This window comes from Mustela erminea, chromosome 1 (genome assembly GCF_009829155.1).
Source record: "Mustela erminea isolate mMusErm1 chromosome 1, mMusErm1.Pri, whole genome shotgun sequence".
NCBI classification, from domain to species: Eukaryota; Metazoa; Chordata; class Mammalia; order Carnivora; family Mustelidae; genus Mustela; species Mustela erminea.
Window position 1 is genome coordinate 80,455,907 of NC_045614.1, and position 23,353 is coordinate 80,479,259.

A 23,353-nucleotide genomic window follows, 5' to 3' on the forward strand; every position below is an offset into this window, starting at 1 on the left:
CTGGTTAGGGCACCTGGGTGGCTCAGTGGGTTAAAGCCTCTGCCTTTAGCTCACCTCATGATCTTAGGGTCCTGGGATCCAGTCCTACGTCAGGATCTCTGCTCAGCATGGAGGCTGCTTCCCCCTCTCTCTCTGCCTCCCTCTCTGCCTACTTGTGATCTCTGTCAAATAAATAAATAAAATCTTAAAAAGAAAGAAAGAAAGAAACCCAGAATTGTCACTGGCATGAAGGACAAAGAAAAATGGGATTTCAGAGTAAAGGGTACTAAAGAAGCTTGAGAGCTAAATGTAATATATGATCATGGACCAGGTCCTGTACAGGATGGGGGGAAAATTTGTAAAAAACAGAATCGGGTCAATTGAAAAAAAAATTAGAATATGGAATTTAGATTAAAGTGTTGTATGGATGTAAAATTTCCTGAAGTTGATAACTATACTGAGAATATTCTTGTTTCTAGGGAACACAATCTGGAATATTAAGGGGTAAAGAGGCATGATGTCTGTAAACTATGTAAATTACTAAGAAAAAAATTAACAATGTGTGTTGGGGGTAGGTGCAGAGAGAGAGAGAGGAAAGGAAGGAACAAAAGCAATGTGTCAAAATGTTACAAATTGGTGAATCTGGGTAAAAGGTGCATGGATATTCTCCTTACTATACCTATGGTTTTCCTTTCAGTTTGGAGGAACAGAAATGTGTTTCTGTCAGAAGGAATGAAATGCAGGGAGATGAAGAAGAGATTACTAACGCATTTCATACCTCTATATTGTTTCACTTCTCAAAAGAAGTGTGATTCCTTTAGTACGTTTTAAATCAGACCACTAAGTCGTTAAAAGAACAAAAAGATATGTGGAGGCAGAAAATCCAAGAAGTGACTGGGGAGCCCACGAATAGGCTAATTTAGTTAAAGGACTCAGAAAAGTGACTGGATGGACAGAAGGATGAAGAGTGGGTTCCCTGAGTTTGCAGAGGGACTTCATGGAGAGCTAAGAAGCCTGGATTTCATTATAGGATGAAAGGTACCAGGGAAAGACGTGAAAGGCATTTTAGCTTCAGGGGTATTTTAAGAAGATTAGTTTGATAGAAAAGGCAGAAAGGAGAGAAAGGAGTCAAGGAAACCAGGAGGAGGCCATTGAAGAGTATATGCATAGGGAAGCAGTTCCTAATTCCTAATTCTCTGCACTTATTTTAATTAACTGCAGTTTAGTGCTGAAGCTCTGGGAATTTCAGTACTGTGACAGCAGAGACTATGCCTACTTAGAACTATATAGAACAATGCTTGGCACCTAGTAGGCAAGCAATACAAAATTCAGGTAGGGAATGAAAACCATCCTTGTCTTTCATAGTGGTGATTTATTTCCCTTTTCCTGTCTCCTATGGTGTTCCATCATTCCACCCAGGGGTCGACAAGGGGCTTGTGGAATCTGTGGTGCTTTTCCCAGGGGAAGCATAAGTGACCCCAGGGCAAAGCGTGCACTGACCCCCAGTCCCCCCAGCATGGCAAGGAATCCAGACATTGACATCGGAGTTACAGAATTCCAAATTGGAAGAGCTCTAGAGACCATGAGATGGACCCAGTTCTGTTGACAGACAAGGAAGCTGAGATCCAAAGAGGCAAGATGGGTTTTCGGAGATCAGGCAACTAGTTAGCAGCAGCCCTTGGAAGAATCCAAGTGGACTACGGGGATGTGTGGAATCTACATGCCTACCCCTCTAACAAGGAGCAGCAGACAGTGGCCAGAGGAGCCAGAGGTAACTTGCTTCTGCGGAGGCAAACACATTTGTATTTCATCTTACCCAGTCTGCTTTCTGTGGATCTGGGCTGTCAGAGGCTTTGATACCCACTCCACAGTATACGTTAGGCTGGACCCAGATTTACTACACACACACACACACACACACACACACTCGCACGCACAACTCTTGCTTTCCTAAACTACTCACTGAATTGAAGCAATCCTAAATATCACAGTGCAATGGTAACAGATATTTGCCCAGTGTGGTTGTAAGAAAAGAAATGAGATTCCTACATCCCCTTCTTCCTCCCTGACTTTACTCACCTTGGGAAGTCTTTTTAGGTCTTGGGGAAGAGGAAAAAGGGTTGGACACGACCACTCTGGCTTTGTGGCTGAGGTTACACCCATCGGCATCGGTTTCCCACAGGTTGTGAGGAGCTGAAAGTTGGAGAATATCCTAGCCCCGTTTTCCCACACCTCATTCTTCCCTACTCCTCCATCTAGTTCAGGGTAGTTAAGAGAACAAACAGACGAGTTTCTATACCTGTATAGCCTCTTACTAGCAGTGACCTCAGGAAAGTTCTTCAACCTGCTCAGTCTTCATGCTGCATCTATAAAACTGAACTAATAAAACTCACTTCATAAGATCTTTTGAAGGTTAAATGAGAAATGTCTGTAAAATGCTCATTAGCCCTGGTGCCTGGCATGGCCATACCCAATAAGTGGTAGCTATCATCAGTTGAACTTAATATGTTATCCAGCCTTGATGTATTTTTCAAAGTTCAAGGCAGCAACCTCAGACTTTCTTCAGCTATTGCAGAGTTAATAAATTAGAAGAGTGCATGCAGCTCAACCTTACTTATAGACTATTTTGTATTTTTCCCTGTCAGTTGAGAAATGGTAAGCAAAGGGAGGGAAGGACCCCTGCCCTCTTCCGGCTCCAGCCCAAGGCCAAGCTCACAGAACTGAGTAACCACCTATTGATGGATTGTTCCAGTGGCAAGAGCCTCTGAGAAATGCAGATAAATGACAGATGAAGAGCATGAACAAACAAGTACGTCAGAAAACATCTGGTTTTGCCCAGTAATGTTCCTCTCCAAATAAGTGAGTCAGAATGGCCCAAGTATGCGATACTTCTGCTTAAATTGTTTGGAGAACTGTCAGGTGAACGATCGTTTCAGAGGATTTGTGTCTGTTGCACAGAATTCTCTTTCTCTTTAGATGGACCATTAGTCCAAACTCTTGAAAATGTTGAATGAAGAGATCCAAAAGAAAACTGGCTATGAACAGGGTGGGATTTCCAAAGACATTTAAAACACGAAGAAACTCTCTGGGAAATCTGTTAATCACAATATGGGCACGTGTGGAAAATATTGGTGAAAATATTTAGACTCTTTAACACGATTATTTTTCCCCTATAGGATTTACACAATGGATCCCCAGAGGCAATAAAACCATCATAATCACTTCTTGTTTGAAAAAGTCATTTTCTGCAACATCTGCTCAGGTTCTTAAGTCCATTCTAGGGGAGAACTTTAGAACTGGACAGTTTGGAGGAATATTTATCCTTTTTTTAGAGTTCTAAAGTTTTATTATATTTAAGGGTTGAGTGCCATAACTTTTCTATGAAAGCCAATTTTTTCATTATAGTTACATAAAGATTTATATTCTGAAACCCTCAAATACTAAAAAAGCCACTTATCTGCAGCTCTGGGTCATTCCTCGGCACCACTATGTCCTTGAGCGATATGGGTGGGGAGATTAGGAGTTTTACATTCCAATATTTGGAGTTTGTTTAGTTCCAGTTCTGTCTTAGCTTAAAATAAATCCTTGGGGTAGTGGGTGGGTTTAAGAGGTATATAGTTAAGATGTTATTTTTGGAAACTGTTAGAGAATGAAATGAAAACTTGTGATTTTCCTTCAACTTGGCTTGAAAACAAAATAAAGATCTTATGAACTTGGAAGTGAATACATTTACTCTCCTCAAACTTGCTTACTTGTAAATGAGTGACTTAGAGCAAAGCCCGGAATAGGGAAATCCAATTCTATACTTTTTTCTTAGCTCCGTTCCTGTGTATGGATTGATCCTTACCATAGTCATCAACCATCCTCTTCTTAAACACACACACACACACACACACATACACACACAAAACAAACAAACAAACAACCTGCTTTATGTTTAAACACATACTATTATTGAAATTGCCCATTTATTTTTATTGTACATCTAAATGCTATACAGTGCCCAAACTAGATAATTTAGGTTTGGCCCCCTATAGGGATGGCTAGCAAGGCTTTCCTTAGGAGTATAGGGTGTTTTTGTTTAGTTTTGTTAGTATAGGATTTTTGTGTTCTCTCCTTACGAAATATGCATCAAACTCTCACTTGTGACTTGTGTAAGATGTGAAGGCAAAGCTGTGCTGTATGTTACCGTCACTGAGAGGACATTTGGGTGTGGTACCATGCTACCTCTGAAACTATTTATTTAGTTAGTAAACCCTACCCCGATGTGGGGTTTGAACTCACAACCACAAGGTCAAGAGTCACATGTTCTATCAACTAAACCAACCAGGTGCCCCTGGAACAACTTGAATCCACAGCTTCTGCTTTCTAAAAAGTCCCTTTTTGTTTATTTGTTTACTTTTTACTATGAAAAATTTCAAGCATTCATAAAAATAGTACAAGGATCCGCATATACCCACTCTACCATTCACATTCAAGAACTGGTAATATTTGTCTTATTTACTTTTTCTTCTTCTCCTCCTCCACCCCACGCTGCTTCTTCTTCATCTCCTCCTCCTCCTTCTTATTTTTCTTCTTCTTCTTCTCCTTCTTCTTCTTCGTCTTCTCCTTCTTTTTTTTTGCTTTATCATTTACAATGACAGATATCAAGACAATTCACCCCTGGGGCGCCTGGGTGGCACAGTCAAGTGAGCATCTGCTCTTGGTTTCCACTGGAGTTGTGATCTCAGGGTCATGAGATGAAGCCTTGTGTGGGGTGCCATGCTCAGAAGGGAGTCTACTTGAGGTTCTCTCTCCCTCTCCCTTTGCCCCTCCTCCCATGTGCATGCACGCTTTCTCTCCCTCAATCTCTCTCAAATAAATACAGAAATCTTTTTTAAAAAAAGACAATTTATCCTTAAATTCTTCAATATGCTTCTTCAAAAAAGAACCCCATACCATTATCACACCCCACAAAACTAGCAATAGTTCCCCTGTATTGTCTAAATGTTTTATACATATTCCATTCTCTAATCTCCTTTTAGGTTTGGATAGGTATTCTATTAAAGACCATTCACGTTGCTTTTGTTTGCTTTGTCTCTCTTTTTTTTTTTTTAGATTTTATTTATTTATTTATTTAAAATATTTTATTTATTTATTTGACAGACAGAGATCACAAGCAGGCAGAGAGGCAGGCAGAGAGAAAGGAGGAAGCAGGCTCCCTGCTGAGCAGAGAGCCCGATGCGGAGCTCAATCCCAGGACCCTGGGACCATGACCTGAGCCGAAGGCAGAGGCTTTAACCGACTGAGCCACCCAGGCGCCCCTATTTATTTATTTATTTTAAAGAGAGAGCAGGAGGAGGAGCTGAGACAGAGAGGGACAAGCAGACTCCTTGCTGAGCCCCAACACAGGACTCAATCCGGTAACTCTAGGATCATGACCTGAGCCAAAACCAAGAGTCAGTTGTTGAACTCACTGAGCCATACAGGCACCCCTGTTTTGTCTCTTTTAATCTAGAACAATCTCCCAACTATCCCACATCTCTCCCCCTTTTTTTCCTTGTGGCATTTTCATTGAGTCATTGAAAAGACATGCCAGTTTGTATTGTAGAATGCCCTACATTACAGATTTGCTTAAATATTTTTCATCAGGGTACCATTTAATAATACCCCTCTATCCTTCCTATATACTGTGTATTTCTTTTAAAGATTTTATTTATTCATTTAGGAGAAAAAGAGCAAAAGCAGGGGGAAAGGCAGAAGGAAAGGGAGAAGCAGACCCACCGCCTAGCTGGGAGCCCGCCATGGGGCCTGATCCCATGATCTGGAGACCATGACCTGCACTGAAGGCAGACACTTAACCGACTGAGCCACACAGGTGCCCCTATATTCTGTAAATGAGGTGTGGCTCATTCCAGTTAAACTTTTTCACCAAGAGAGTTGTTATATGTGGCACCGTACTTCCTGTTGCATCACATCAAGAGGCAATGAATGCTTGTCCCTTAAAAGGAATCTCCTGAGAAGCAGAAACATGTACCATTTCTCCTTTGTCTTAAAAAAACATCACTGGAGGGGCGCCTGGGTGGCTCAGTTGGTTAAGGGTCTGCCTTTGGCTCAAGTCATGATCCCAGGGTCCTGGGATTGAGCCCTGAGCTTGGCTCCCTGCTCAGCACGGAGTCTGCTTCTCCCTCTTCATCTGCACCACCACCCAACTTCCTTTCCCCCACTCATGCTCTCTCTTTCTCAAATAAATAAAATCTTAAAAAAACAAAACAACAACAACAACAACAACAAAAACAGCCACTGGACCAGAACTGTGAATGTGATATACCCTCCCTCTCAGATGGGTCTCAGTTCTCTTGTGAGAAGGAAAAGCAGTACTAACTCTGTAACTTTCACAGGGTTATGGTAAGGACCACAGGAGAATAGAATAAAATGAATAATTACGATTTATTGAGCAATCACTATGTCAAGCCTTATGCAAGAATTTTCCATTTACTATTAGAAATGGAATATTCCATTATACTACTAAAATTTATGATTCCAATTAATCGTCACACTAGCCACAAGAGATAAGTACTATTACTATCATCTCTATTATGCAGGTGAGGAAACAGAGACACACAAAGAGAGTGAAGCGATTTTGCATAGGTCACACACGGTTAAGAGGAGGGGCGGGATGCAAACTCCACCACCCGACCGCAGAGCCTGTGCAGGAAATCACCGTGAGTACTACACAAAAGCCAAGAATCAACACAGAAATACCAGTCGTTGTGGTAGGGGATGGAGAGGATGTTGTTTTTCGTTTTTTTCTTTGTCTTTTTGTCTGTTTTTCACTGATGTTATTCTATTACTTTCATATCCATGAAATGAATAGGCATTTGCAGGGGAAGACATACAATATGGATATAAAATAACAATCAGAATCATTTATTACTTACCTGCGCTGGTGGTATTGACAACGGAATAAAAGAAATCACATCAACAATAATAAAAAAAAAACTTTGCCTAGAGGGAAATAGACATATGAAGTAACACCATAAGCAGATATCCTGTATTTTCTTTACAATACTCCTCCGTTTGTCCCGTTTTATTTGACGTATGGCTCACTTCATAAAAATGTTTAAACATTGATTTCCAAATAGCTTCACTTACTTGGTCCTAAAACAATATTAACAGGCCATGTGGTTTCTGGAAGGATCTGTTCTGCTATTTTTGTAAAAAAATGTTTTGCTTTTTTTTTTCTTGTTAGATTATTTATTTATTTAAGTCATCTCTACACCCAACATGGGGCTCAAACCCCTGACCTCAAGATCAAGAGTCACATGTTTTTTCAATTTAGCCAGCCACGTACCCCCAGAAATACAACATGTTTAATTTAGTAACTGTGATCATTCTAACCCTGAAATATTTATTATAATTTACATAAAAGTAAGATCTTTGGAATAGATTTTAAAAAATATATATATCAACCCAATGTAGGGGAGGGACACCAAAATTATAGCAAGCCGTGGTAAGGTAAACATATCAGAAAATTGAAAATCATAATTATCTTTTATCATACCTGAATGATAATAAAGAGAAAGAAAGTTCTTGAAAATTTCACGTAGCTGATTTCCACTTCAAAGCTCCTTTTTTTTTTTCCTTTTTTTTTTTTTTATTAAAGATTTTATTTATTTATTTGACAGAGAGAAATCACAAGTAGATGGAGAGGCAGGCAGAGAGAGAGAGAGGGAAGCAGGCTCTCCGCTGAGCAGAGAGCCCGATGCGGGACTCGATCCCAGGACTCTGAGATCATGACCTGAGCCGAAGGCAGCGGCTTAACCCACTGAGCCACCCAGGCGCCCCAACCACTTCAAAGCTCCTAACGATGATCTTTTTTTGGAGGGGGAAGGGTTATACAGTGTTATTACTAATTACTAGCTGAGATGTATTGATTGCTTTCTATGTCTTAGGCACTTCACCTGCATTATTCCACTTAATTTTTGCAACTGCCCTATAAGGTAGCTGCATTTATTATCACCTACTTATAGACGAGAAAATTTGGTCTTACAGAGAGGTTACCTCTCTTACCTCTCTTACAGAGGGGTAACCTCTCTGTAAGTAACTGGGAACAGTTACACAGATGTTAGGTGGCAGAGCCCAGAAGTCAAACTCAGGACTGACTCCAGAGCCCAGACTCCCATCTGTGGGTCAGCTACCCAGATGACGATAAATAACGACAACAATTTTCCTCAACTGAATTTCAAACCCTAAGAACATGCAAACTCATAACTTAGTAGAATCCCTTGTGCTGAACCTAGAGCAATGCAACACAAGAAACTGGATTGCAAAATGTAGCTTTAGAGGCTGGGACTCAGACTCACATTTCCTGCACCAGCAGCAGAAGAGGATTCTCACCACTTACAGGGGCCCCCTTTCCTCCCCACCCTCCTGAACAGCCTGTGGGTGTTCTTCTTGAAGATTCTTACAGCCACACTGGTGTCTGCAGCTGCTTTGGCATCCCTCCCTTTTCCGCCTCCCCTTCAAAGCTCTGGTGGGCAGGGTGTCTTCTTTCCCAACCTCTGGGGTTTCAACCAGCAGCCAATCAATACATATTTGTTGAATGAATAAATGAATGAATGAGTGAATGAGCAAACAGCTGCCCAGCCAGTCATAGGTGGAAAGGTACACAGAGGTACTTAAATAGTAAGCCATTTGCCTAAAATAGCCTCAGTCTGACCAGAATACAAATTTCACTAAACTTCATCATTAAGTTGGGGAATGTTTATTTATTCTGTATTAGATACATTATTTACTTCACATTTCATACTTGGTTGCCTCAATATTATTCAACACTGCACTTGCTGTGTGATTGGGTCCTGTCACCTAATCTTTGATCCTTGTTTTCTTAATTATAAAATGATGCCATTAAGCCATACCTCACGGTTGTCCTAAGGATCAAACAAGGTCACGTGGGGTGGGGTTCCGCAAACTGTTCAGTGCTTTCTGATGCTGTAATCATTGTGCATTTATTAGCCCCTGATATTTGCAGCCTTTGTGCATCCAGTTGGTGGGATGGACTTAAATGCATGATACAAAAAGGGTGATGTTGTGGAGAGAATTCAGGGGTCCCTCATGCCACCCACTAGAACAAAACACGCTGTAGCCAGAGCTGTGTGGGTGGACCTATGGAAGTCCAGCAGCCAGACTACACCTTGAGAGAATAAAAAAAAAAAAGGCCCCTGGAAGCCCCCAAAACCTTTGGAATCTCCTTGCTCTTTCCTTAACTCAGTCACAGCCATAACCATTCTTCAGTCAAGACTCTGTCTAGACTTGGGGCACCTGGGTGGCTCAGTGGGGTAAAGCCTCTGCCTTCGGCTCGGGTCATGATCTCGGGGTCCTGGGATTGAGCATCAGGTTCTCTGCTCAGTGGGGGGCCTGCTTCTTCTTCTCTCTGTTTACTTGTGATCTCTGTCTGTCAAATGCATAAATAAAATCTTTTTAAAAAAAAAAAGACTCTGTCTAGACTGACAGCCAAAAACCAGATTGTCTAATTAAGCCATTGAATCAGCCTGGAGACAGTCGTCACTTGGAAAAGTGCTGGTCTTGAGCTCCTGCGCAGGTGGGCACATTCCAGTAATCATCAGGAGGCAGCATCCCACCTTCTTCTCCCCAACCATCCTTTATGGGGTAAAGAAGAGGAAAACAAAACTCAGGTGAATTGTCTTTCAGCCATTCTAATTAGTTTTTCCCTCCTTGTTGGGATTTATTTGAGCTAGTGAGACAATCATCATTTGCCCAGGAAGCTCTGTTCCTCCAACATTGAGATCTCAGAGAATTAACATGGTGAAGCAGAAAGTTTGTTGATTATAAACAGGGCTTCTTTCTTGGGTCTTCTTTACTGCCCGCTCTGTGTCCTCCCCTGTGCTCTTGGCTCCCTGTCACCACCCTCTCCTTCCATCTGTGTGAAGAGGAAACCCTCTGAAGTGTCTCTGAGACAAACAAACAACACGCCCCCTCCCCCCTCCCATTTTCTTCCTTCAGGGTTCTTTGCAGTAATTTTTAAAACTGAAATTTTCACAACAAATTGTTTTGATGGGTTCAGGGACATAAATTTTAATTCTCAGCCCCCAAGCAAACATTTCATCCAAAGATCCCTTACCTTTTTAAAAAAGAGCAAAGTAAATTTCTGCAGCAAAGAAAGACCTAGTATTTTCCTGGGCCTTCTTGCAAACAGAGGCCCCTTAGACAATATTTACATCTACGTGTGGGTGAGTTGAGACTGTGCTTGGGGGCAGTTGGAATAAGAGAGGCATTGATAGATTCCAGTAAGGCTGGCGGGTATTGAAGAGTATGGTGTAAGTCGGGGAGGGAGCACCGGGTTTGTGAAAAACGTCTAGTATTTCTGAGCCCTCATGTCCACTAGGCAGCGTGCGAAATGCTCTACAGATAACGTCTTTTCATTTTACCTTCATGACCACCCCCTTGGAGCAAACACTAGAGTTCCTGAGTGATAGCTGGGGAAACCGAGGCCCGGAGGGATAAGGGATCTAAAGCCTCTAGGGTCCTTGTTATTCCTGTTGGGTCTGTGGACCAATAGCACCAATGACACGTGAGGCTGCTTCCAATCTGCGTGGTGACGAGTGCCCACATTCTAGGGCGGCTCCATATTGCTAGGGATACTGCAGCCGCCAGCGCGCGCATGCGTTCTCGTTCCGACCCGCCTGGGACCTGATGTTTACCTTCCTGAGTCTGTTGCTCATCGATAAAATGAAGTTGAGCTCAAGCTCACTGTTGAGAATTCAAGGAACTTCAGCGGCAGCTTTCCAAAGGTTTCTAGAGGGCTTTTTGAAGTTTGAGTAAGTGGCACTACATAAGTGGTGGCAGATCATTAACTAGTTTGCAAAAAGCTGCTTTTGAATAATAATAGAGGTAATGCACCCTGAGTATGGGAAATTTGGAAAATGAAGGAAAGGTAAAGGAAACACAAAAAATTCTCCCATATATCCCATATCTCCTGAGATAACCCCAGAAACATTTAGCTGTGTTTCCTTTCAGTATTTTCTCCTCACATATGTATGTGTATACTTTTTTTTTTTTAACCAAATAGGTATCATTCTGTATGTATGTGTTTGCATCTTGAATTTTTTTCTCTTCACATTTACATGGGGGGCAGGTTTATTTCTATTTTTTATTTTATTTTTTAATTTTTAAATTATTTATTTATTTGACAGAGAGAGATAGAGAGATCACAAGCAGGCAGAGAGAAAGAAGGGGAAGCAGGCTCCCCGCTGAGCTGAGAGCCCAATGCTGGGCTGGATCCCAGGACCCTGAGATCATGACCTGAGCCTAAGGCAGAGGCTTAACCCACTGAGCCACCCAGGCGCCCCTGGGGGTCAGGTTTAAAATACTTTTCAACCAGCGAAGACACAAGCTGCTTCCCAGGGCTCAGACTCGAAATCAGAAAGTTCTTTCCATCTTGTTTTGATTCCTTCCGCTGCAAGTAAGGAGTAAAATGGGAACTGCCCTGTGCTGAAGTGGTAGACCCCACGTGTTTGGAGAGAGAGACTCTTGAGGGACTGAGGACACATACAAGAGACCCTCAAGGTTCATGGCTTTGGGGCCCTGCAGAGGACTCACGTTTGTGCTGGGCCACAGAATAACAGGTGGCCTTCCAACTGTGCAAATTCCTTCACAGTTGGCATTGTCTGGTTTTTGTTTTTGCTTTTGTTTTTAAGTCTCTGTGCCCCAGAGCTCAGAACTGTGCCTGGCACAGAGTAGGTATCTGATAAATCTGCCGGATGAATGAATGGATCAGTTAATTAAATGAATGAACAAATACATGAATGAAGTGCAGAAAGAAGATGGGAAGCTTCCTACTGATAGGAGTCATACATCTCCTCCCACCCCTACTGTGGCCAAACATGCTCTCTCTATGCTGCAGCTTCTACCCTAAGATTATTGCTTTGCAGCAGTCTTCAGTTTTCTATACCAAGCATCCCTGGGAGGGCTACCTGTTTGATTTAAGAGGCTTTGCAAATATACGGATGCTGGGATATTAGGGATGAGTTTTTCTACAGTTTGCCATAATCATTAATACTCTAGCTAAACCAGCTTGCTGAGCTGAGTCCTCTGTCCTTTCGAATATTCCGATGTTGTGTCTTCATCGAGGCTATTTTCCCCAGGGGGTGAGGAGATTTTTGCCTTTGAAAGCCCAAGGATTAGAGAGCAGTCAGTGGAATCTTCCCAGGGAAAGGTCTTTGGGGGGTGACATTGTTTCCCTTGGCAAGAATAGACTAATCTGGAATGGGAAAGAGCGTGACTCCCACAACTTGGAGATTTCCCTGGTTTCCCAAAAACCAGAAGAATTCTTCCTTTAGAAGAGCTAAACTGGTCAGGGCAGAGGGCACACCTAACCAGAAGGTGACTCAAGAAACATGGGTTTGTTACAGGTCATGTCTTTACAGAGAAATCTTTTCCCAGTCAGCTCTTCAGTTGACAACCAAGAGGAAGCACTTTTCACCACCTTCACAGCTGCCCTCCCTGTCAACTGTCCTCACCTCTCACGTGGATTCCGGGCTGTGGCCCCCGATCAGTCTCTCTGCTTCTACCCGTGACCTCTTTACTGTTCTGAATCTGCAAATCATAAGTCATATTAGGTCACTTCTCCAATGGCTTTTTAGCTCTGGGCCGAATCTAAATCTAAATAAATCTACCGCGTCCTATATGAGCTCACAATCCCAGCCACCTTTCTGATTTCATCCTGTTACTTTTCCCCTTGAACAGGCTCCTAGTTGTTTCTTTTTCTTTTCTTTCTTTTTTTTTTTTTTTAAGATTTTATTTATTTATTTGACAGAGAGAGATCACAAGTAGGCAGAGAGGCAAGCAGAGAGAGAGAGTGGGAAGCAGGTTCCCTGATGAGCAGAGAGCCTGATACCGCCTCGATCCCAGGACTCTGGGATCATGACCCGAGCTGAAGACAGAGGCTTTAACCCACTGAGTCACCCAGGCGCCCCCCCTAGCTCTTTCTTAAATGCACCTGAGTGGCTCAGTAAGTTAAGCAGTTACTTGTCTGACTCATGATTTCAGGTCGTGATCTCATAGTCCTGAGATTAAGCTCCACTTTGGAGGAATGTCGGGCTTCCTGCTCATCGGGGAGTCTGAGGATTCTCTCCCTCTGTCCCCCACCCCCTGCCCACCACACCATTCCCACTCTCTCTAAAATCAGTCAATCTATCAATCTTTTTTTTTTTTTAAAGATCTTATTTTATTTATTTGACAGACAGAAATCACAAGTAGGCAGAGCCCCAAGCAGTGAGAGACGGGGAAGGAGGCTCCCGCTGAGCAGAGAGCCCGAAGCGGGGCTGGATCCCAGGACCCTGAAATCATAACGGGAGCTGAAGGCAGAGGCTTAACCCACTGAGCCACCCAGGCGCCCCTCTATCAATCTTTTAAAAAAAGGTACCCAGCACACTTCTGCCTCAGGACTTTTGCTCTTGCTGATCTGTCAGCCAGAACAGATCCATATGCTCACACTTCTCATCTCCACCCTCCCCGCTCTAGTCGCTTGCCTCGCTCCCTAACTCCTTTGTTTCTGCTCAAATGTCACCTTGGCCCCTCCCCGCAAAGGCCCGTCTAAATTAGTTACATCCTCTCTTCCCCAAAATAAACCTTTCCTCACTTTCTGCCCTCTAACCCTGCCTTAATTTTCTTCATAGCTTCTCTTACCACATGATATTCTCCATATTTATTTATTTATCTCCTTCCCAACTAGAATCTCCATGAGAACAAACATGCTTGTTTAGTTTCATTCACTGCTGTTGTTGAGTACCTAGAACTGTGCCTGAATCCTAATTTTTTTTTGTGACTATTGAATGATTACTAAAGAACAACAATGGTATAATTTATTATTCTTTCTTACAGTTCCATTACCATTTTCCCAATAGAGTACCCCCTCTATTATTTTTTTATTACAGGGCTTTTCATTTCAAAAACTCGGAATGACTAGGCAGTTGTAAATAGATTGTGAAGTGCAATAAAACATGTAATAATTTTTTTCATTTGCTCCACAAACAAGGCTATGTAATTGCTGGTATCTGATTCTGCCTCATGTGTCTTGAGTTTCTTGGTTTATTTTCAGGAGGGCCAAATATCAGGTGTGTATATGGGAGAACATCTGGCCTTGTTTTTTCAGGTTTTGACTGGACTTTAAGACAGGTTACAGGATCTAAAGATTAAATGCCAGCGTTCAGAACATTCAGAGATTTGAGAGATGACTTCTTGACTTAAAAAAAGAAATTGAACCTCCATTATTTCATGTAAAACTCAACATAATAGATATACTATGTTTCAGTTTCACTTGCTTAAAAAAAATGCAACAAAATGACAATGCAACAACTTTGGTCTGATAATTTCCTCTACATCTTTCTATTATTAAGTATATAATTTCATGAATGTCACCTGTCAAGCGGCATGCCCAAGAAGGAGAGAAGTCATAGTGAGAGCTACATGCTTGCTGGTGGTTCTACCTCTGAAATGACCCCCAGTTACCTCCGTCAAGCCCCTAGTTCAGTATTTGCCAAACTTCACTAAGCAGAAGAGAATGGCCTGGGGAATCTTGTTAAAAGTGTAGAGATTCCCAAGCCCCACCCACAGATATCCTGATTCATTACATTTGGAGAGGAGCACAGAGTGGCCTTGTAAAGTCTTCACTCCTCCTGAGACACACGGCTGGATCATAACCCACCTGCAGGCAAGAACCACACCCATTCAAAACATACAAAAGCTGCCATGACGCAGGGAGATGGTTCCTCAAAGATTTTGGCACTGAGACAGTTCTTTCTCCTGGAATGGTCTGAGAACCAAGAAAGGAAGGCAGATAGGGGACTGAGGAGAAGCAAACAGCCAAAGATAACTGCACTTTATAATAATAGAGACTGACTCAGAGACAGCCAACATTTCACAAACTTTCCTTTTCTTTCTTTCTTTCTTTTTTTTTTTATTATCAGCTTCAAGAGATAACTCTTTTTAATCTTGTCAAGATAAGTTTTAGGATGATAGATTCATAATGATGTCTCCTTTTAAAATTTGAGAATATCTTGACTATCCAATCAATTATAATGGCCCCTTTGGACCCATTTTGGTTTTTTTTTTTACTGCTCATTTCTAGAATCAGAGCAGTGAGAGGAAGGTGAGTGTAACTCCTCCATCAAAGAAGTCTAGTGGCTGATTTTATAGGATTTAGGGGAGCTCTGTGATGCCAACCTGTATACCCCGAGACCTGTTACTGTCCATGAAAATTGTTCTGTTAATAGTTGTGATGGGGGTGGTATAATGTTTATGTTGGCTTCCCCCTCCCCCTCCTTAATCCTATCCTTCATTTTCACTGTTTAAAAAACTCTCAAATGCATGTTTGCATTCATAGACACTCATTGTTAAAAAGAAACAAACAGAGGTGCCTGGGTGGCTCATTTAGTTAAGCGTCTGCCTTCGGCTCAGGTCATGATCCCGGAGTCATGGGATCAAGTCCCACATGGGGCTCCCGGTGAGGAGTCTGCATCTCCTTTTACTCACTGCTCCCCCTGCTTGTGCGCTTTCTGTCAAATAAATATGTAAAAATCTAAAAAAAAAAAAAAAAAAGGAAAAGAAAAGAAAAAAACCAACCAACCAACCAACCAAACAGAAGCGCTTGAGTCAAAAGAGAAGTTTTCACACCCAAAGGAGCCATGTTTCTAGGTTGGAGCATATCATTCCAGACCATTTTCTATGCATTAAACAAATAAACAAACAAAGTAGTCCATTAGGGCCAGAAGGGGACTAGTGGTCCACTTTACTCACCAGAGCTATGGCCAAAACCATTCCACCTTCTTTCTCTCTCAAAGACCTAAATGACTTTGGAAGGTCTTGACAGCTTTCTCTACCCCTTGGCACGGCTCCATGCTGCCATCAACCAGCTGGCTGCTTTTTGCACTTTATTCATTGAGGATTTAATCTCTCAGCTTAACTGTTTGACTCCTGTCCTTGTTCTTGGTAGTGGCAGCAAGTGCATCAGGGATCTTTTAGTACCCCAGCTTGTCGGAACTTGTTGCCCCTCCCCCCATCTACTCGTTGCCCCTCCCCACTATCTACCCCCCCCCCCATCCCCCTGCTTGCAGCTTTGACTTGGCCGCACTGTCACTGCTCCAAAGGCTGATTTCCAATCCCCTGTTCGTGGACCAGTGTCTTAGGTCCTCTCCTGCCTCTTCTCTCTCACACCATGCTCCCTTTCCCTCTGCCCAAGAGTGTCCTCTTACAACTCCCCACTTAGCCAAATCATTCTCATCCTTCAGTATCTTAAAAAAGTCACCTCTTGGGGCGCCTGGGTGGCTCAGTGGGTTAAAGCCTCTGCCTTCGGCTCGGGTCATGGTCCCAGGGTCCTGGGATGGAGCCCCACATCGGGCTCTCTGCTCAGCAGGGAGCCTGCTTCCTCCTCTCTCTCTGCCTGCCTCTCTGCCTACTTGTGATCTCTCTCTCTCTCTCTGTCAAATAAATAAATAAATAAATAAAATCTTAAAAAAAAAAAAAGTCACCTCTTCCAAGGAACTTCCCCTTCCCCAATCACTCTTTCATCCCCCACGTTATTCTTTCATGGAGCTCATCACAATCTGTAATCGTCTTGTTAATGTATGTATTTAATAATCATCTCACACACCCACTAGAAGGTCATCTTCACTGTGGAATCCCCAGCCTCATTCCAGGGCCCAACATACAGGCATTGGTTAACACATTTGCTGAATGAATGAAGGCAATGAGGTCACACTCGATGTATTTGTTTGTGTCTGTTTTGTTTTGTACTACATATGTACAATTTAGAAATCTTTCCATGTCAGAATATGTAGACTGGCCACTTTAAAAAAATGTGACAGCGTTGTGTATGTACATCATACTTGTATGTACCATGTGTACTGAATTGTGCCTGTACCGTAGGACATGTGGCTTTCTGTTCTTTTGTTTTTTACTATTAAAAAGACTAAAGCAACAAACTTTCCTCTACGTGTATCTCTGTGCATACATGCAAACATTTCTGGAGTTTGGATTACCTAAAGCAGAATTGCTAGGTTAGAGGCTAGGAGCATTTAAAATTGTCATAGGTATTGCCAAATTGCCTTCGAAAAAGAGCTTTGCCTCCAACAGCATGTGAGCTCCTTCTTATGCACCTTCACCAAAAATGTATTTGATCAACCTTTTAAATTTACCAATTTGATAAACAAAAATATACCTTATTTAATTTGTATTTTCTTAGTTAACAATGAAACTGAGGGGTGCCTGGGTGGCTCAGTCAGTTAAGTGTCTGACTTCGGCTCAGATCATGATCTCAGGGTCCTGGGATGGAGCGCCCAGGTGGAGCTCTGTGCTCAGCGGGCAGTCAGCTTTTCCCTCTGTCCCTCCTCCGGCTCATGTTCTTTCTCTCAATCTGTTGAGAACATACTAATCTTTTAAAAAAGATTTATGTATTTTTTTGACAAAGAGAGAGAGAGAGCACAAGAAAGGCGAGCGGCGGGCAGAGGGAGAGGGAGAAGCAGGTTCCCTGCCCAGAGCCTGACGTGGGACTCAATCCCAGGACGCTGGGATCATGACCTGAGCTGAAGGCAGGCGTTCAACAGGCTGAGCCGCCCAGATTCCCCTAAATCAATGAAATCTTAAGAAAAAAAATCTTAAGAAAAAAAACAAAAACAAAAATGAAAACAAAAAACCCCAAATATTGAAATTGAGCATTTCCATTTATAGACCACTTTTTTTAATATGAATGACCTATAATTATCCTTTGCCCATTTTTCTAGCAGGAAGTTTGTTTTTTCATTTACTGATTTATAGAATCTCTTTGCTTGTTATAGATAATAATCCTTTCTCTTTTCAAAAAAAGATATACTCATTTATTTGAGAAAGGGAGAGAGAGCATGAGCGGGAGGGAGAGAGACCCACAAGAGGATTCCACACTGAGCACAGAGCCATGCATTGGGCTCCATCTCACAACTCTGAGATCAGGACCTGAGCTGGAACCAAGAGTCGGAAGCTTGCTTAACTGACTGCACAATCCAGGTTCCCCGGATAATAATCCTTTCTTTACTTACTTTCACATACTTTCTCCTTATATGTTCTTGGTCTGCTAACTGTGACCATCTGAGGAGACTTGAAATACATAATTAAGGCTTTCTTCCCATTCTTGTACCAATTTAGATGACTTTCTCCTGCACTAGTGATTTTCCTCAAGTATCTGGTAAAGTTGAGTTTTTTGGTTTATATTTGTAGATGATGGTCTAGATCAAGTAAGACACTCCCTGTACACATGCCAGCCAATGCATGTTCTGACAAGGTGAGTTTTTGCTCCAGTGACTGTGAGACCAGAGAGGTAGGGAGTGCCGCTAGGTGGCCTTTCCTTTCCAAAGTCTTCTAGATATGGAGCTCCCTGTTCCTCACTGCAGCAGAGCTTACCTGGGCCATTACCCAAGAAGTTGTGGGTCCAGTGCCCCCTCAGGGAGTTTCATGCAGGGAACCTTCCTTTTTACAACCAGGTGCTAACAGGTTTTCCTGAGGGCGATATTCCAGAGTCAGCCTCTGACAAGCAAAGCCAAGTTTTGCTGCCTTTTAAAAGTTGTCAAGTTGTCTACCCACGGCTCAATCCTTTCCCTAGCTCTTGCTGCCTCTTTTCTTGGGGGTTTTCCATGACGCTTCTGGGAAATTTCACTTTTGGGGGAAGACGCTTTCTTTGGGTTCCATAGAGCTGAGTCCAGTTTTATGAGGTTTTGCTATTCCTCTCACTTTAAAATTCCTTTCTGCTCTCGTCTCTTGGCGGCACCCTTTCCAGCCTCCAGCACGGCACAGGCTCACGGGATTGTTATAATTCCTCTGCCACTTCAGTGGGACTTAGGTGGGGAAGAGTTAGAAACACATGCTGAGTCAGCTTTCATGAACCAAAGTCCCTAGAAGATGTTGAACTTTGTAAATGAACTATTTTTACTTCAAGTAGAACAGAGAACATTGAAAAGTACAGTGACAGCAGTTAGTTCCGTAGCTCAGAGGTTAGAGCACTGGTCTTGTCAAAGTACAATTATGGAGAACAATAACCACAGTGAAGATTTTTAAGCTAAAAAAAAAAAAAATCCACCTTCAGAATTCAAATGAAATTACTTTATGGGAATTCCTTTCGGTCCATTTCTAACACAGATGGCCCACCCAAACCCTTCTGTCTGTTATAGTCTTCCCTGCCTCACCACACAGGCTTGGGTTTGAAAGTCCCTGGAGGTGAAGACATTGATGCTGCATCGATTAAAAATTGACCCTACAAACTGACAAGGAATTCCTGAGGTGTGACCTCCCTGAGGAGTGGCTAACACAGAAGCAGAATGCAGGCAGCTCTGTAGGACTTCTACCAGATTCATGGCTCCGTGAGAGGCAGGGATGCAATCAGATTTCTTTTCACGTTCACAGAATCTGCAGGGTGCCTGGCACCGAACGGATACATGAAACCCCTATCAAACTGCACACTTTAATTTATGACTGGGTTGCAGATTTGTGAGCAAAATACATGTTGTTGTTTTAAGCCACAATGTCTTATGGTCATTGTGATGCTGTGATAGATAACTAGCGCAGACGTATTGAGATTCTATTAGTTTACCAGTCACTGGGTAGAAAGCAAATCTCCCAGGGAGAAAGACAGGGAGGCGAGCGATTCCTGGCTCCAGAAGAACTGCTGGGCTGGGCAGTCTGGGTCTGTGGCAGCCAGCTGGGGGTAGGAGGGTGCTAGGTGCAGGGGAAAGACTGACATCAGGGAGCGCATTTTCAGCTCTTAGACCCAAAGAAGCAGTCTTCATGTCCCCTGCACAGAGACGTTTTGCTCAGTCCTTTGTATCAGAATAGCCAGTATCTAGTAAGCTGTTTTTATGTGCTAGCTACTTGATAGGTCTCTGCATCCATGATCTCTAATCCTTTAGCCACTCTAGTAGTAGGTATTATTTTATTTCTTTCATTCTAATTATGGGGAAATTGAGGCTGGGAGACTTTAAGCAAGTTACCAGAGGTCCTGGAAGTTGGAAGTGGCAGAGCCAGGATTCAAATGGGATTCTGTTTAATAGTGAAACTTCTAGAGTGCCTGGGAGGCTCAGTCAGGTGAGAGGCTGCTTTCAGCTCAGGTTATGATCCCAGGATCCTGGGATCGAGTCCTGCCTGCATCAGGTCCCTGCTCTGTAGGGAATCTGCTTTTCCCTCTGTCCCTCTCCAACCCGCTTGTGCTCTCTCTCTTGAAAAATAAATAAATAAATAAATAAAATAAAATCTTTTAAGAAATGAAATCCTTATTCATTGCTGACCACTTTGACAAGTTACTGAATGGCTCTCGGCCTCAGTTTCCTCATTGGTACCAGGGGTGCAGTAATGGTTCTCATTTTGGAGAGAGGACAGAATAAGATGTGTTAGACCTAAGCTGTCTGTTATGACAGCAATGATCATATGTGACTATAGAGTAAAACATGGACAGTCCAAACTGAGACATGTGAAGTGTAAAACACAGATCAGGTTTCATAGAGTTCATATTAAAAAAAGACTGCAAACTATGTCATGAGGTTTTTATATTGGTTACATGTTGAAATGATAACGTGGTTTAAAAATGTTATTAAAATGAAGCTTACCTGTTCCTATTTACCTTTTAAAATAGGACTGCTAAAAAGTGTATTATTACATATGTAGTTTGCATTGCATTTCTACTGGACAGCTCTGAATTAAACCCTTAGTGTGAGAACATTAGGAGGTGGCTGTTATTGCCGACACAGCTCAGCTGAGCAAGTCCCTTATCAGCATGGCCCATATTTGTCACTCTACCATTTCTTTCTCTTCCTTGGGTTGCCTACTTTTTGTATATGAGCCCATTTATTTGTTTAAGATTTATTTATTTATTTGAGAGTCAGAGAGAGAGTGGAGGGGGAGGCGCAGAGGGAAAGGAAAAGAGAGAATCCTGAGTAGATTCCAAGCTGACTGTGGAGCCCAAAGTGGGGGCTTAATCCCCTGACCCTGAGACCACAAGCCAAACCTAAACCAAGAGTCAGATGCTTAACTAGCTGAGCCCCCCAAGGTGCCCCTCTACATGACCTCATCTCATCTACACAATAGCCCTTCCGCAATTTGATGATTGTCAAAAAAAAGTCTTCTTTCCCATATTTTCTGATACTCTTTCTCGTACTCATTTTTCCTGCAGTTAGTGGTGAAAGCCTTCTGTGAAAAGGGCATGTGGGTTTTTCTACAAGAGCGGAAAGGAGGGGTGCTCAGCTGGCTCAGTTGGTAGAGCATGTGACCCTTGATCCAGGGGTTGTGAGTTTGAGCCCCACACTGGGTGTAGAATTTACAAAATACAATATAAGACAATAGCAGTAAGGAAAGGAAAGCTGGGAAGACAGCTCTAGGCTTGAGAGGCAGGGAGCTGGAGAGGACGGTGCTCGAAGGAAAGAAGAAAGGAAGTGTCTAATTGCCTGGACCTGAGGACAAGGTAAAGGAGAGAAGGCCTTTTTGCAAGAGGAAGGCCTGGGTACCTTTCAGCTAATCATAATCCTGAAGAGAGTCCGTATCAGGACCTTCCAGGGAGCAAACTGGCCTCTGAGTGGAGGGCTAGAGCTGCATGCAAACCTGAGTCCTTCCTGCAAATCCAGATGAGCTGCTGTGAAAAGCCAATGAAGCTAACTTCTGTTCTCATCAGGTTCATGGCTGCACAGGAGGATTTCAGGTAATGACCCACGGGTTCACCATGAGGGCTCCACTAGATTTTACGGTAAAACAGATATTTTTACATAAAATTGTTCTTTCCACAAGCTGAGACTGGAATGTTCAGAAAACTATGAACACCATTATTCCTCCTAATTCTCTCTTACAAAATTGGATTCTTTTTGTTATGTGATAATAGGGAACGCTGCTCTGTTTGTATGTTCAAGATACTGATTCTAATTCCCTGTCACTAGGAGAACAAAGTGGACTTTTCTGGAATGAATCATGCTTTACAGAAAGGAATCACATGCTTTCCTTGGGAAATTTGCAACCTCACACTCCGTCCCAGAGGGACAAAGGATAATGATTTCATGTTGTCTAGCTACTTACTCCCTAGTGGTTCTGAAACATGGGTTTTCCTTTGAAAGGAAAGATGCCTTGTCCTTTCTAAAGGACATCACACGGCTCTCTGTGGCACGGTTCAGCCCTGGCATCCACCACAAAGACATTTGTGTGTCCTTTGGGGCTTTGCGCCAGGCATGCAGACTGCCCAAACTTTCTGCCCATCTGCCGCATGGAGGGCAAAGCCACGGCTTCTGCCAGCCCAAGGCAACAGGAACACTGTTCAAGAACAAAGACAACCATTGCTTCTGTTTCAAGCAGCGCATGCACTGCCTAGGTATGAGCCTCAGATCCCTCCATGCCCTCTGGCTGGCCCACGCCCTCTGGCTGCCCCGATCCGGGCATTAAGTATGGAGGAGTGAGTGTGAAACAAGGTGGGGTCTCACAAGCATGACACAGGGCTGATGAGGAAGGTCTTCTTTGCTGGGGTGGCCTTGGCGGTGGTGGCCAATTCTGTGGGCTGAGCAGTGGGGCCTTTTTAACAGTGCCTGAGAAAGCTACCTCCTCCCTGCACCTTTTTGATCCCTGCTAATCCAAAGTTGAGGATCCCTGTGGGCATCCCCAAATTGGGGAAGCCATTCATCCAGAAGTTATGAGAGTTGGCTCTGGAGCGATTTACAGTTCTAATCTTGGCTCTGTTAGTTACTTTGGCAAGTTGCTTTTCTTTCTGCCACCGCCGCCCCCCCCCCCCGCCCCCGCCCCCAGAAGTCTACCTTAAGGGAAGGAGTCAGTGTAGTTAGTGATTTGAGAGGCACAGGCACAGGCCTGAGAAAAGGGACAGCAGGCAACTGTTTACTCCATTCAGGCTGCTGTAATGGAATACCATTCACTGGGTAGCTTCTACACAACAGAAACTTATTTTTCACAGTTCTGGAGGCCGAGAAGTCCAAGATCAAGGTGCCTGAAGATTCAGTGCCAGAAGATTCTGGTGAGAGCCTGCTCTTGGCTCACAGATGGCTGGCCATGTTCTCGTTGTGTCCTCACATGGCAGAAGGGATGGAGAAGCTCTTTGGGAAAACTTTTTTTTTTTTTAAATTGAGGTATAATTGGTATATAGTATTGTATTAGTTTTAGGTGCACAACAGAATGATTTGATATGTGCATATATTAGAAAGGATGACCACAGTAAGTTTACTTAACATCCATCACTACACATAGTAACACATTTTTTTTTTGTTCTGGTGAGAATATTTCAGTCTATTCTCTTAGCAACTCTCCAATATACAACACAGTGTTGTTAACTATAATGTTAACCATGCTGTACGCTATATCCCTAGGATTTATT

The 23,353-nt window shown here is 42.9% G+C and overlaps 1 long non-coding RNA gene across 1 annotated transcript in view; it reads right to left on the reverse strand.

Annotated features, from left to right (window-relative positions):
* Positions 1-9,496: 9,496 nt before the first annotated feature.
* LOC116582731 overlaps positions 9,497-23,353 on the reverse strand; it is a 66,986-nt gene continuing 53,129 nt past the window's right edge. The window contains exon 3 of the long non-coding RNA XR_004282509.1: positions 9,497-9,621. This is a non-coding gene — a long non-coding RNA (uncharacterized LOC116582731). The remainder of the gene's footprint in view (positions 9,622-23,353) is intronic.